The following is a 14,859-nucleotide window of genomic DNA, read 5'->3' on the forward strand; positions in this document are numbered from 1 at the left end:
CCCTTCTTCTCATCTAAATCAGATAGGGCAAGAGTTCCGTGAATACCCCAATAGGTAGAGACAGCTCCATGCCTCTGCCCAGCAGGAAGCAGATACAGAAGAAAGATACCTCCTGTCCCTCAACTTCCCACAGATATTTTGTGGGGATCACGTCTCTCAGGGTGTAAACAAGGCAGGCAGTTAGAGATAGGCATAGGGTCTCTGCATTCCTCCACGTCCAACACAACCCACAGAATGTGACCACCCAAAAGACCTCCCCTCTTTGCCCCAAACTACCCCTTCCCACTGTAATTATCTACCTATGAGGAAACAAATGGGTACAAAATACCCATCTAGATTAAACCAATCACTCACACCTGCACAGTAAAGGCCACAGCGACCTTCATTTGACCTGGACCTCATTATACCACCATTATAATCTCATACATATGCCCAAAAGTTCATTAATATCGTTATAACAGACTGAATTCTGGGAAGGAACATGTGCAGTCTAAAAAGAGGAGATAATAGCCCCTTGTCAAGCACAGGTGTCAATCAAGTGGTTCCCACTCCCTGAAAGGAACAGCCATTCTAGAGAAAAAAAGGGATAATAACTCCAAGAACTCACCAGTCAGCGCCTCTTGAGCTTTGCCTTTGCTCGGGGGCTCACTCCAAACCCTTTGGAGTGTACTTTTTCTCATAATAATGCACCTTCAGCCTTGAGCCCATTGGACCTTTGAGCCTCTTCTTTTGCTCTGCCCGCTCCAAACTCTTTGGAGTGTACTTTCTTTTCTACTAAGGCCCTTGAGCCATTCTCTACGGTTTGGGCCCACTCCTATTTCTTTGGAGTATACCATCTCTTCTAATAAAATACTCTTTTACCACTTTATTTCTGTGTCTCATTCAATTCTTTGCTCGAGACCTGGACATCGCACCGAGAAGGGCCCACTCTCCGGTAACAATATGGACAAAAGTGGGCGAGGGATGGCCAAAAATGAGATTTAAGACAGAGGGAAGAGAAGAAATGACTTGTGTATGATCATTGTGGGGACAGAGTCAGGAGTGCAGTTTTCAGGCTCTTGCCCTCACACGGAAAGGTGCTCACTCGGGTAGTAAATGGCCATCAACTGTGATTGGATGGCCATCAGCTGTGGCTAGTAGGTCGTCAGCTGTAACCAGTGAGACATTGGCCACTAATATAACTGCTGTGGTTATGCTAGCAGAAAATGGGGGCTAGCAAGAGCAGATTGTGGATTGCGGATTGCAGAGAGGCAGATGCCGCCAGCGAGAATATAGTGGTATGATATGACTCCCCTATCTATGGCTCCAGGGGTGTTCCTTGTTGGCCTCACCATGTCCTGCATTCTTATGTGGGGAGCAGGACCAGAGAGCTACATGCCACCCTGCATGACAATCATGTAGGAGAGAAAGAATATGCCTAGAAAGAAAGTTCTTCACTTGCCACAAATGTACTACGTTATCAGAGTTGCACCGCTACTTTACAAAAACATTCTGAATGGATGGGAGAGGAAAAAGTAATGTGTAAGAGAAAAATCATGAACAGAATATTCACAACCTAAGACTTGCCTGGGTAATCAGAGCACATCTATCAATAAATTAGCCTCTTAGTCTTAGATTCCAGAAAATATATTACGCTATTTTTGTAATTGTTTCTATATATATATATATATATATATATATATATATATATATATATATATATATATCTACTCAGATACAGACTGTCTAGATACCAGATATGTAACAATAAGAAAAAGATTATCCCTTATTGTTATAGAGAAAAGTAAATAAACAATATATTTAAAAATTAAAAGTATTTTGAAAGGTAAGATGGGTGGGGTACAGTTAAGCAGGGACTAGTTACCTATTTTTGTTTGTTCTGAGTACTATAACTTCTAATCTAGTACAATTAGCTAGGAGCCACCTGTGCCAACTACCTCTATATGATAATCCTTGATGGAATTTTTTAAATTTGGAATTTTATGTAGACAATTAGAAGAATTCAGAGAATGCCTTAAAACTTTTTCTTGAATGAGAATTAGATATAATTTATTCTAACTAGACTAAATAGATATAATTATAATCACTATAAAGATACTGAGTGGAGTTCTGAGATGGGTTTTCAGTTTCTTCCTCATTAAGGATCTGGTGAAAATCTAAGTCCGTATAATGAAGACAATCATGCCTGTCCGGTCCTGTCTGGAATATTTTTCATGCTAATGCTCCCGAACCTTTTACATTCCTGAATTTCATATTCCTCAAAGATTTATGTTAGAATTGCTCAGATAATTTGTAAATTATTCTCAGACTACTTAGGTAATTCCTCAAAGTTTACTTTAAGCACGTTTTTTAAATCAATGGATTTCCACAAGAGATTTACTTTTTTCAATATCTTCTGCAAAATCCTTGTTACCTCTTTTCTTTGTTAACTAGGGAAACAGCTCAAGTCATTGTTAGTTCTGTGATTCTCAAACTGGAGTAGTTCTTGTCTCTGCTGTTAAAATGCTTTGGGGATAGGGTAGTCTGGAGTCAGGTGGGATTGTTATACATTTCATTTATCCTTCTCCTCTTGGTGGGAAGTATCACTACTTGATTGGAATCCACACTAGATACGAATTTTCTCCTCTCTCTATATTGAACAGTACATGACTCTTCCTGCAAAGCACCATTAAATATGCTGTGGCTGCAGTATAAAATCCAATTATTTATACTGATATCTATCTTTATGCTGTATCAAGCCAATTCTTCAGACTGTAATAATGTCCAGGGCTTAACATACACTTCTTTTCTTTAACCATTTGGCTTCTGTCAACAAGTACGTTTTCTGGAAAAATAATAGGGTTTCACCTGCCTGAGTTCTTTGATTCTAAACCTAGCTCAGAGCATGTGGGTCAAGTTGTTGGTCAAGTTAGGCAAACTTTAATCAGAGCTGGGTTAGAATTTCTGGACCTGAGATTCTAGACTGTGGTGTCCTTCTGAAGTCTGTGTGAAACTGCCTTGTGTAGGAAAGGTCACTCTGGTAGAAGGTAATGTCACTACTGGGAAAAAGACAAGTCAGCTATATAACAGTATATACATTATTCTAGCCACTGTACAAGGTAGAAACTTTAGTAAACAATGTTTGATATGCCTCAAAGACTACATATGGCTTCTGTTTATAGAATGGTATATTTTTATGAAAGCACTCTGCTCCTTTCTTCTGGTTTTGCTGTTACCAAAAGCCACAAAATCTTTCAAGACATACAACCATATGAGTGAATGTTTTCCATTCATTCAGGATCTGTTTTTATGATGTTTCAAATTTGAGATGAAAATAAAACTGTTCTTTTAAAAAAAAAGAATTTTAAGCCAGAGTAATAAATACATCAGTTTAATTTCTTGTAGGTCCACATTCTCCTGTCATGTGCTCTGGGAATTCTTCCAGCCAGGGGAAAATGTTTGTTTTTATATATTTTGTTTTAACAAACTTAATTACCCTACAGATATTTGGACAATGTAAGGGATCCAGTTTTCCCAGTATTTGATGGGAGGACAGCATGAACATATGCATAGTGCTGAGAGATGTGATTGACAATTTGCCACCAAGTGAAAACTTCTTCACTTATCTTTGGGGTTAATTACATTCTTTAAGGTTGTACGAGGTATTGGCTGTTTGAGAGAACATAGTTTGTTAGGTTTAATTGAGGAAAATGTAATAAGTTCATGTGCTTGCTTTGAGGATATAGACTTAATAATGGATTCCTTGGAAAATGAGGAGGCAAGAGTGAGTAAATGATTGTCAAGTTTCGTTTTTAATTAAATTTACATTCATTCCAGAATATGAGGTTATTCTCGAAGTTGCTAGAAAAGGAAATATTTATAACATATTTTGAAAAATTGAAATATCTCTGCCTGTTTCTCTGACATTGTATAAGTATTTTTTTTGAATATTTCTTTGCTTTTTTTTTCTGATGCATTGTGAGATTGAGATTTCCTCTTCACTCTAAAAGGAGAAAGATGGCATGCCATGTGGCAATGTTGAATTTTATCTAAGCTCTGTGCTCCCAGAAAGCTGGACAGTTGAGAAGTTCTTCCACCCCTTTGTGTTCCAAACACCTAACCACAAAGTATAACCCTGCCCTGGTGTTTTCTGAGAACTAACTGCCTCCACCTTTCAGATAAGCCTTACTGTTCACTCTCTTCATGACTCCTTTATCTACTTACCTCCATAAAATCTCTGTCTCCCGTCCTTTTCTTTGAGCTGTTCTCCCTATTGCAATAGCTTGAATAAAATTATGTCCTTAATTGTCCGGTGCATTGTGTCTTGACTGTTTGGTGCCATGACTCAGATGGGATTCCACCTTACTTTGGATCCCTGTTTATTACACCCAGGGAACAAGGAATCTCAGAGCCCTTTCGTGCTCTGTTTCTGACTGGTGATTGGGGTATACAATGGTGAGTCTGATTCTTGGTTCTGTGTTCCAGACTCTTCTCCACTGATAACTCAGTAAGGATTTGACTGTTTCTGGATACTCACTTGATTTTTGATACCAGCTTCTTTTGGTTTTATTTGTCTGACCACTTAGTGATTTCTGTAAATGGATTAATGATTTATAAAGATCTTGTCTCTGTTGAGTGAAAGATGGCAGGGAATCTGGTTTGTTAGTGTTTTCTGTTTGTCTATTTATCTATTTTGAGCTCTTGTCAATGAAAGATTCTTACCCACTGAGAAGAGAATGGCTCTTTGACAATGACCAGTAAGTTTTGTAATTTTGTGTTTACTCTTAACTCAGGACTAAAACAGAATTTGAAGCTATATGGTTTCTATCTCTGTGTGTGTTTGTTTCTGTGTCTGTAATTCAGAAAGGCTTTTAACTCTCATTGGATAAGTGTGTAATGTTTCCTACCTCCAGATGGTATTACCAAAATAGGTTGTAAACAATGTTAAAGATCTATTCTGATTGGTTAGAGATAAATAAGTGCTTATATAAAAGAAATATTCCTAAAATTACCATCAAATAAGGACATTGTACATTCAATATTTTCAGTGTGGTAACAAATAAAGAGTAAACTCACAGAAACAAACTCAGAAATGTTTTAAGAATTCTGGTTCATGTAATTTAGGTACATCTTTGGCAAATGAAATTAGTTTAATATTTTTGGTTTAGTAAACACAGCTATGTCTTCTCTGATAATCCGTGTTACGTATACATAAGTGTATATTTTTATTCTAATTGGGTTATGTTTTTCCCAAACATACACAGGTTTATTGATTGAATAAGCTAGCATTAATTCTACTAAATGTTTAAGAGTATGAAAATTGTAAATTTATGTTTAACGAAATTGAATTCTTATTCTGACAAACTCTATTTCAACAGTAATTATATTTTGTAGTATGTTAGCTAAGAGATAATTCCCAAGATTTTTAGGTAACTTAAAACTTATACTAATATTAATTGGATTCATTAATATATAGCCAGTGAGATAAGTCAGACAGACAAAGTTGAGAACCATATGATTTCACTCATATGTGGGATATAAAACTGAAAGCAACAAATGAACAAGACAAATAAACAAACAAACAAAAACTCAAAGACACAGGCAACAGTTTAGTGGTTACCAGACGGTAAGGGGGGAGCGTGGGTGGTAGAAGAGGGTAAAGAGGGTCAAATATATATATGGTGATGGAAGATTTAACTATGAGTGGTGAACACATAATGCAATATATAGATGATGTATTATAGAATTGTAAATTGAAGCCTATATAATTTTATTAACTAATATCATCCCAATAAATTTAATTAAAATATATATAATCATTGGATGCATAGATCATTTGTAAGTAAGAAGAATACTGAAACATTAATTACTAAGTACAGTTTAAGTTTGTATACTTTGTTTCTTATTTTGATATACTACATAGAAACTGTATCTTCCGTCTGTTAATGAATGTGTTCATTTTTGCCATTTTGAGAAGTTGTATAAAGTATATGTGTAGCTGTATAAAACTACCGTGTTTCCCTGAAAATAAGAACTAACTGGAAAATAAGCCCTAGCATGGTTTTTCAGGATGACATCCCCTGAACATAAGCCCTAATGCGTCTTTTGGATCAAGAATTAATATAAGACCCTGCCATATTTTCGGGGAAACACGGTATGTTGTATGTATTCATGAGCTGCTAGTCTACTGAAAAATGCCAGTGTGTGACAATTCAAAATTACTTACCTCCTAGTTTTCTCTGTAGAATAGACATTTCTTTAATTAAAAGTTATAATCCGGGGCAGCCCGGTGGCTCAGGTGGTTGGAGCACTGTGCTCCTAATGCCAAGGTCACCGGTTCGATTCCCACATGGGCCAGTGAGCTGTGCCCTCTACAGCTAAGATAGTAAACAATGGCTTGACCTGGAGCTGGGCTGCCGTGAGCTGCCGTGTGCTGCTGTGAGCAGCCTACTGACGGCCTGTGACTGACTGCCTCAGCCAGGTGGAGTGCAAGGCTGATAATACCAACATGAGCCAGGGAACTGCATTTTACACAACTAGACAGAGAAACAACAGCTTAAACCGGAATTGGGGAGGCGGAGGGGAAAAAGTTATAATCAGTATACATAAATAAGACACTACTAGGAGCAATAGTGGCAGAGGGGTTTAACTTTGTATACAAGATATGCAGGATGTGTTTTTGTTAAGGGAAAAAGAAAGTTAGTTTGATCTAAAGTAAAATGGTTTTTCCAGAATGAAAAAGAGCAAAGTATAGGACAAAAACTGAGTGGAAATAGAAAGTTGTAGAAGTTTCATGAAAAGGGAATTTTATTTATAATGAATAAAGCAGGCTAAGATTTTATTGGTCTCTTTATAAGATTTTCAAAAGAAGCTATGTTCCCTTTAGTATCAAATATTATATAGATACAGAACTAAAATTTGCTTTTCTTCTGTTTAATTGACAAACTTCTCTGGGATTATTAGTTTGCTCTTAATAAGAATTTGTAGAAAGTTATTCTTTTTTTAAGACTTTTATTAAAATATAGCTAACATACAATATTATATTAGCTTAAGATGTACATAATAGTTATTCAACATTTAATATAACCAAGTCATGTCATTTTCTCTGGAACATCATCTTAACTACTAAATGCGACCGTCTGGCTGACAGTCTTAACTGGGGCTTATTTTCGGAGTAGGCCTTATTTTGGGGAAAACACGGTAGTTGCCATTTCGTTTTTACTACCACCTTTCTGTTACTGTGTGGATACACATAGAGATGGGTATCTTTGCAGAATGTCTTTGCAATCTGCCAGTGGGCGGGACAGCTTTGGCACAGCTTTTATTGTATGAGATTTTCAGGGCTTGGGATGGCCCCATTTTCTCACTCCTTTTCCCTCTTTAAATCAATGTAAAACACTGATTTGTAAGGTATTCCCTGATATTGTTTTGTTATCACTTGGAAATAATATACTAATAAATACAAACTCAGAAAAAAAACAAAAACAAAAAAAAGAAACAAACAAAAAAAAACATTTAATATACCCAAAGAAGTGATCACTTAAGGTCCAGCAACCATATGACACTGTACAATGCTATCACAATATTACTGACTATATGAGGTGTGATCAAACAATACAGTATTTAAATAAAAAAATTACAGTAAAAGACACATTGCTATTAATCCCCCTCAAAATCTCCTCACTTTGAACACACTTATCCCATCATTCTTACCACTTTTTGAAGCAGTTCTGAAAGTCCTCTTTCATGAGTGTCTTTAGTTGCACTGTTGTGGCTGCCTCGATGTCCTGAATCATTTTGACTCTGGGGAAGAGCCAGAGGTCTCATGGTGCCAAATCTGGTGAATAAGGTGGATGAGTACACACTGTAATGTTTTTATTTGACAGAAATTGCCATATACCAAAAGTGATGTGTGACACAGAGCATTGTCCTCATGGAGGATGATTTATGGCACACTTTAAAACACACTTTCTCTCACTTTCATAGCTCACACCAACTGACTGCACCAAATAAGTTGAAACTTGTCACACATTGTTGCTAAGTTTCAACATGCTGCTTCCAATATTGAAGATCCTTACCTTTCCGTTGGATGGCACTCGGCAGCAACATTTGATACGGGCCAGGAGAGTAGCCCCCTACTCCCCCCCACACCCCCCCCCCCCGAAAAACTTACATTTTCTTTACTGTAGGGATTTTAAGTTTCCCTTCCCTTAAGTTTCCTTCCCACCGGTTTCTTAGTTCCTTACTTCCTGATCTTAATCACATTTTAAATTAGTGTTTTCCTAGCCTGAATCATAGGAAGTCCCCTCCCCTCGGCTTGAGGCCATTCCAGGCCCACTTCCTGGGTGAACACCGCCACCTAAATAACCGGATTAACCAGAATAAAAGACCACAGGCTCCACAAAGCTAAACAGAATTTCTATCATGTAACAACCTCACATCAATAGCTTTGAGCTCTGCTCTTTAAGCCAACACTTTTAAATTTATTAACTAAAATATATTTTTCCTCATTCAGGGGCCTTGGGGATACAGATGATACCCCAACAAGATTACCAGTCTAACCAGAGAAGCCAACGTGGTCTTCCAGGTGGATCTTGAGACCCCTTCCTCTCATCTGAGATAAGATAGGGCAAGAGTTCCGTGAATCCCCCAATAGGTAGGGGCAGCTCTACGTCCCTGCCCAGCAGGAAGCAGTTACAGAAGAAAAGACCTCCTATCCCTCAACTTCCCTTAGAGATTTTATGGGGATCACGTCTCTCAAGGGGACTACAAGATGGGCAGTCTTGCATTCCTGCACAACCAATGGAATATGACTGCCCAAAAGACCTTTCTTTCTGCCGAAAACTCCCCCTTTTCCACCTTGAGCCTCTTGAGCCTTGCCTTTGCTTGGGGCCCACTCCAAATCCTTTGGAGTGTACTTTATCTCTTAATAATGCCACCTTGAGCCACTACTTTCTGCTTGGGCTTGATTCTATTTCTTTGAAGTGTACTTTGTCTTCTAATAAACTGCTTTTTCACTGCTTTACCTCGGTATCTTGTTCAATTCTTTGCTTGAGATGCCAAGAAGCTGGACGACATGCCAAGAAGGGCCCACTCTTCGGTAACACGTTGAGTCACTGTATTGTTTGATCCCAATGAAAAGGTTTCATGTCACACATTGCTTATGGTATGGCAATTTCTGTCAAATAAAAACATTATGGTGTGTCCTTATCCACCTTATTTACCAGATCTGGCACCATGCAACTTGTGGCTCTTCCCCAAAGTCAAAATGACCATGAAAGGTAAATATTTTGAATTGATTCAAGACATCAAGGCAACCACGACAGTGCAACTAAAGACACTCATGAAAGACGACTTCCAAAACTGCTTCAGAAAGCGGCAAGAACGATGGGATAAGTCTATTTGAAGCAAGGGGGAGTATTCTGAGGGGGATTAATGGTAATGTGTCTTTTACTGTAATACTTTTTTTATTTAAACATTCACTATAGTTTTTGATCACACCTCATATTCCTAATGCTGTACATTACATCCCTGTGACTGACTAGTTGGAACCGTTATTCTTCTTCACCTTTCATCCCCTTTTAAAAATGTTCAATTATAGTTGAATTCAATATTATTTTATATTAATTTCAGGTGTACAGCATAGTGGTTAGATACTTATACAATTTAAGAAGTGATCTCCCTGACTAGTTTAGTACCCACCAGGCACTATACAGAGTTATTACCATATTATCGACTATATTCCCTATGCTTTACTTTACATCACCATGACTGTTTTGTAACTACCAATTTGTACCTTTTTATTCCTTCACCTTTTCACCCTGGCCCCTAACTCCCTCCCAACTGTCACCCCAATAAATCTAGTACTCATCTGACACCATGTATAGTTATTACAGTATTATTGACTATATTCCTTATGCTATAGCTTACAACCCACGACTACTTTATAACAACAAATTTGTGCTTGTTAACCTCTTCTCCTTTTTCACCCGTTCCCAATCCTCCCATCTGGCAATCATAAAACTCTCTGTATCTATAAGTTTGTTTCTGTTTTGTTTCTTTGTTTATTTTGTTCTTTAGAGTCCACATGTAAGCAAAATCACGTCACATCTGTCTTTTGGTGTCTGACATACTTCACTCAGTACAATACCCCCCAGGTCGCTGCCAAAGGCAAGAACCCATTCCCTTCCCTTGCTGAGCAATATTCCATTGTATATATGTATCACCTACTCTTTATCCATTCACCCATTGATGGATACCACGACTGCCTCCACATCTTGGCTATTGTAAACAATGCTATAATGAACATTTGGATTCACATGCTCCCTAGAAGTAGCATTTTAGGCTTCTTTGGATAATTATCCAGAAGAGGGATTACTGGGTCCTGCTTTGTCACTTACTATAACCTTTGTTTTAAAGTCTATTTTGTTTGGTATAAATATTGCTACCACAGGTTTTTGTTTATTTGTTTCCATTTTCATGAAATATCTTTTCCCCATCCCTTTACTTTCAGTCTGTGTCTGTCTTTTGATCTGGTGAGTCTCTTGTAGGCAGCATATGTAAGGGTTTTATTTTTTTTATTTTTATTTATTTATTTTTTAATTAAAGTTTATTGGGGTGACTATTGTTAGTAAAATTACATAGATTTCGGGTGTACAATTCTGTATTACATTATCTATAAATCCCATTGTGTGTTCACCACCCAGAGTCAGTTCTTCTTCCATCACCATATATTTGATCCCATTTGCCTTGATCTACCACCTGCCTCCGCCCTTACCCTCTAGTAACCACTAAACTATTTTCTGTGTCTATGAGTTTTTGTTTCTCATTTGTTTGTCTTAATCTTTTGTTGTTTTTGGTTTATATACCACATATCAGTGAAATCATATGGTTCTCTGCTTTTTCTGTCTGACTTATGTTGCTAAGCATTATAATCTCAAGATCAACCATGTTGTCACAAATGGTCCTATTTCATCTTTTCTTACCGCTGAATAGTATTCCATTGTGTATATATACCACAACTTCTTTATCCATTTGTGGGGACAGAGCCCCAGACAGCAGTTTCTAGGCCCTGGCCTCATGTGGAAAGGTGCTGGCTTGGGTAGTAGATGGCCATCACCTGTGGCTAGTTGGCCGTCAGCTGTAGCCGGTTAGCCAATTGGCCACTGATATAACTGCTGTGGCTGTGGTGGAGAAAGAGTCAGTCGGTTGGCAGAAAAGCGGACAGCAGATTGCACATCATGAGAATCCAGCCTCCAGTGAGATTATAGTGGTACTCCCCTACCTATTGCTCCGTGGGTATTCCTTTTTGGCCTTACCATATCCTATGTTCTTGTGTGGGGAGCGGGAGCTGAGACCCTGCATGATACCCTGCATGAAAAATGGCACAGAAAGCAGGGTATGATGCCGGCTGAAACTCACCAAAGGATGGTGGAGCAGTTTATGCGTCCAAAAGTTCAGCGTCGGGAGGCCTGTGAGGAGCGACACCGGGAGCGGGAGGCACGGTCTGCTTGGGAGTCTCGAGTCTCCAGATGGCACACCTCCCTCTTGGCCATGGAAGGCGTTGTCCTTTTGTTGATCTGCTTCTGCTGTAGGCTCCGAGGATTGTGGACATTATACACTGAGGCCACCACCCACTCAGACACCTGGCATGAGCAGGATTCTGACCAGGTAGGAATGGAGTCTGACTCTGGGCAGGAGGACATGTGGCCCCCACACAGTGTGTGGTGTCCGGTGGCCACTGTTCTCAGGAGTTGGACCCCCAAGGAGGAGTGGGAGAACATGGACGGCTCTCTGGCTAGTGTGGAGAGAGCCCTGAAGGCTCTGGCTGAGCGGTTGCCAAAGGAGGAGAAGGATACAGCTGGCCACGTGGGCTGGATGTTCCTCAAGGCCTTGAGTCTCAACACAGAAAATGCACTTAATGAAATGGTCCAGGTACCAGACCAGGTGTCCCAGTTGGAAGCGCTGGGAACTCTGGTCCACCTGTTAGAAGAGGGGCCCCACAGTGGAGACTCTGAGGCAGAGGCAGAGGAAGCGAGTGGAGACAATGTAGCTCCCAACCCCCAAGCCCGGCCAGTCTTGAATCAAAGGGTAAAACGTGAGCAACCTTTGGGCCCCAGGGGTGTTGCTGCCGGCAACCCAGCTGTGACTGAGTTCACAACCTACACCCCTTACACTCCCACTGAGTTGCAGGAGCTGGGGAAGCGGTACAGACAGAGCCCTGGAGAGCCAGTCTCGGCTTGGCTACTACGTTTATGGGATGAGGGAGCAGACAACATTCTCTGCTCCCCAGGCGAAATGGAAAAGCTAGCCTTTGTGATAGTGCATCTGTCCCTGTGACAAAGGTTACAGAACTGCCATAGGTTGGCCCACTACCAGGGCAACCATTCTCTAATGGAGTGGCTTACTGCTGCTGTATGCACAGTATGGGGACAGGCTGGCGAGCTGCCAGACACTGTGAGTCAATGGCAGTCATATACAGAACTTACTCAAATCACCCGTGAAATGGGTATGGACATGCTATTTTCAACCCTAACATGCAGGGGCCGGATGATGAGCTTTTTACAGCCAGCATGAGAGATCTATCTGGGTTTGGACACTGCACTTGTGAGTGCTTTTGGATCCTTGGTTGCCATTCTTACATCCTATGTGGGGTGACAGATCCATGAAGTGACAAATGCCATGGCCACCCTAGGGGATGTTGAAAACCAGAGGCAAAAGAAGTTAAGACAGGAGGTCCGCACAGTTGAGACCTGGAAGCCCAAACCAAAGGTAAAGGGGCAAGGTCGTGGGCCTCAGAGAGTAACAGGTGCACAGATGTGGCGTGACCTCGTGGCAGCAGGCGTCGATCGGGGAAAAAATAGACCGACAACCCAATGCACTCCTGCTGGAACTTTGGAAACAGTTGCGTCCGGAACAGCACTTCCGGAGAAGCCTAAAGGAAAAGTCTGGGAAATCGCGATCCGTGTCCCTTCAGGATTTCATGTGGCCGCTTGAGGCTGACCCCTTTCAGCTTGATTAGGGGTGGGGCCAAGGTACCTGGTCAGAAGGGACAAGCAGGAACCGGAGGCCCCACGTGGAACTGTCCATACATTGGTCCCCTTCTAATGTGCAGAGGGTTTTGGCCCTAGTTGACACCGGCGCAGACTGCAGTCTTGTTTATTGGAACCCAGAACTGTTCCCCGGACCAGCAATCTGCATTGATGGCTACGGGGGAAAGACTGTGACTGTGAAAGCTGTTTCCTTACCACTGGGTATAGGAAGGCTTCCCCCTCGTGCCTACAAAGTTTATGTCTATCCTGTTCTGGAGTATATTGTACGGGTAGACGTGCCAAATAGCCTCAGCTTACAGGCGTCGGTAGGAGAGTTCCGTCTCCGGATCCGGGTGGTGAAAGCAGTGACACGCGGGCATGCTCACCATCCTCTTCAAGTTGCCACATCCCTGGCGCGTGGTTACAGTGCGACAGTGCCACCCGCCAGGAGGGCAGGAGGAGATTGGTCGTACAATATTGGAATTGGAGAAGGCACATATTGTGAGGCCAATGCACAGTCCCTTTAACTCCCCAGTATGGCCTGTCCAGAAGCCAGATGGGACCTGGCAAATGACTGTGGACTAAAGGGAGTTAAATAAGGTGACACCACACTTGCACGCTGTAGTGACTTCAATTCACTATTTGATGGATCGTCTGACTGTCCGCCTGGGGACATATCACTATGTAGTGGACTTGGCCAATTTTTTTTTTTTTTCCATTGACATTGTACCTGAGTGTCAAGAAGAGTTTGCTTTTACTTGGGACGGGCGGCAGTGGACCTTTCAAGTCCTTCCACAAGGATACTTGCACAGCCCCACTGTCTGCCATGGGCTCGTGGCCCAGGATTTGGCACAGTGGGATCACCAATCCTCTGTGGCCTTGTTTCATTATGTCGATGATATTTTATTAACATTAGATTCTCTTTCTGATTTAGAGCAAGCAGCTCCCTCTCTTCTCCACCACCTGAAGGCAGGTGGCTGGGCGGTGAATGAGGAAAAGGTCCAAGGCCCTGGCTTATCTGTCAAATTTTTGGGTGCTGTGTGGTCGGGTAAGACAAAGGTCATACCTGAGGCAATTATTGACAAAATACAAGCCTTTCCCCAGCCGACCAAGGTCTCCCAACTGCAGACGTATTTGGGGCTGCTAGGATATTGGCAGGCGTTTGTATCCCATTTAGCACAAATGGCAAGGCCCTTGTACAACATGATAAAAAAGGGGGCCTCATGGGATTGGACAGAGGCTATAAAGCAAGGCTTCTTTGCCACAAAACGGGCAGTGCGGCAGGCACAGGCTCTGCAAGTAGTGGACCCCAGCCTCCCATTTGAACTTCATGTTCAAATGTACCAAGAGGGGTACGAATGGGGCCTATGGCAACGGCAGGAGCATCTCCGGTTCCCAGTGGAATTTTGGTCCCAATTATGGAAAGGAGCAGAGGTCCGCTACTCTCTAATAGAGAAACAGCTGGCTGCTGTGTATGCAGCCCTAGTGGCCACAGAAGCTATCACAGAAATGGCAACGGTGTTAGTTCGAACAACCTATCCTATCCAGGGTGGACCCAGGGACCCAAAACGGCAGTGGCACAGACCACCACCCTCGCCAAGTGGGGAGCCTACTCGGAGCAATGTAGCACCCCTAGTTCAAGCCCTTTGAGCACAGAGCTACAACACGTCCTGGGGCCTGTGGAGCTTGCAGCCCAGGCTGAGCCAAGCGCTCTGCCTAGAGGGGAGGACTTGGAGCCCTCGCCCTACAAAGAAGGACAGTCCCCAGTACCTGAGGATGCCTGGTTTACTGATGGTTCTAGCCGAGGGGCTGCAGCTGTTTGGACGGCTATTGGTGTGCAGCCCAAAAC

This window comes from Rhinolophus hipposideros (assembly GCF_964194185.1).
Source record: "Rhinolophus hipposideros genome assembly, chromosome: X".
Lineage (NCBI taxonomy): Eukaryota > Metazoa > Chordata > Mammalia > Chiroptera > Rhinolophidae > Rhinolophus > Rhinolophus hipposideros.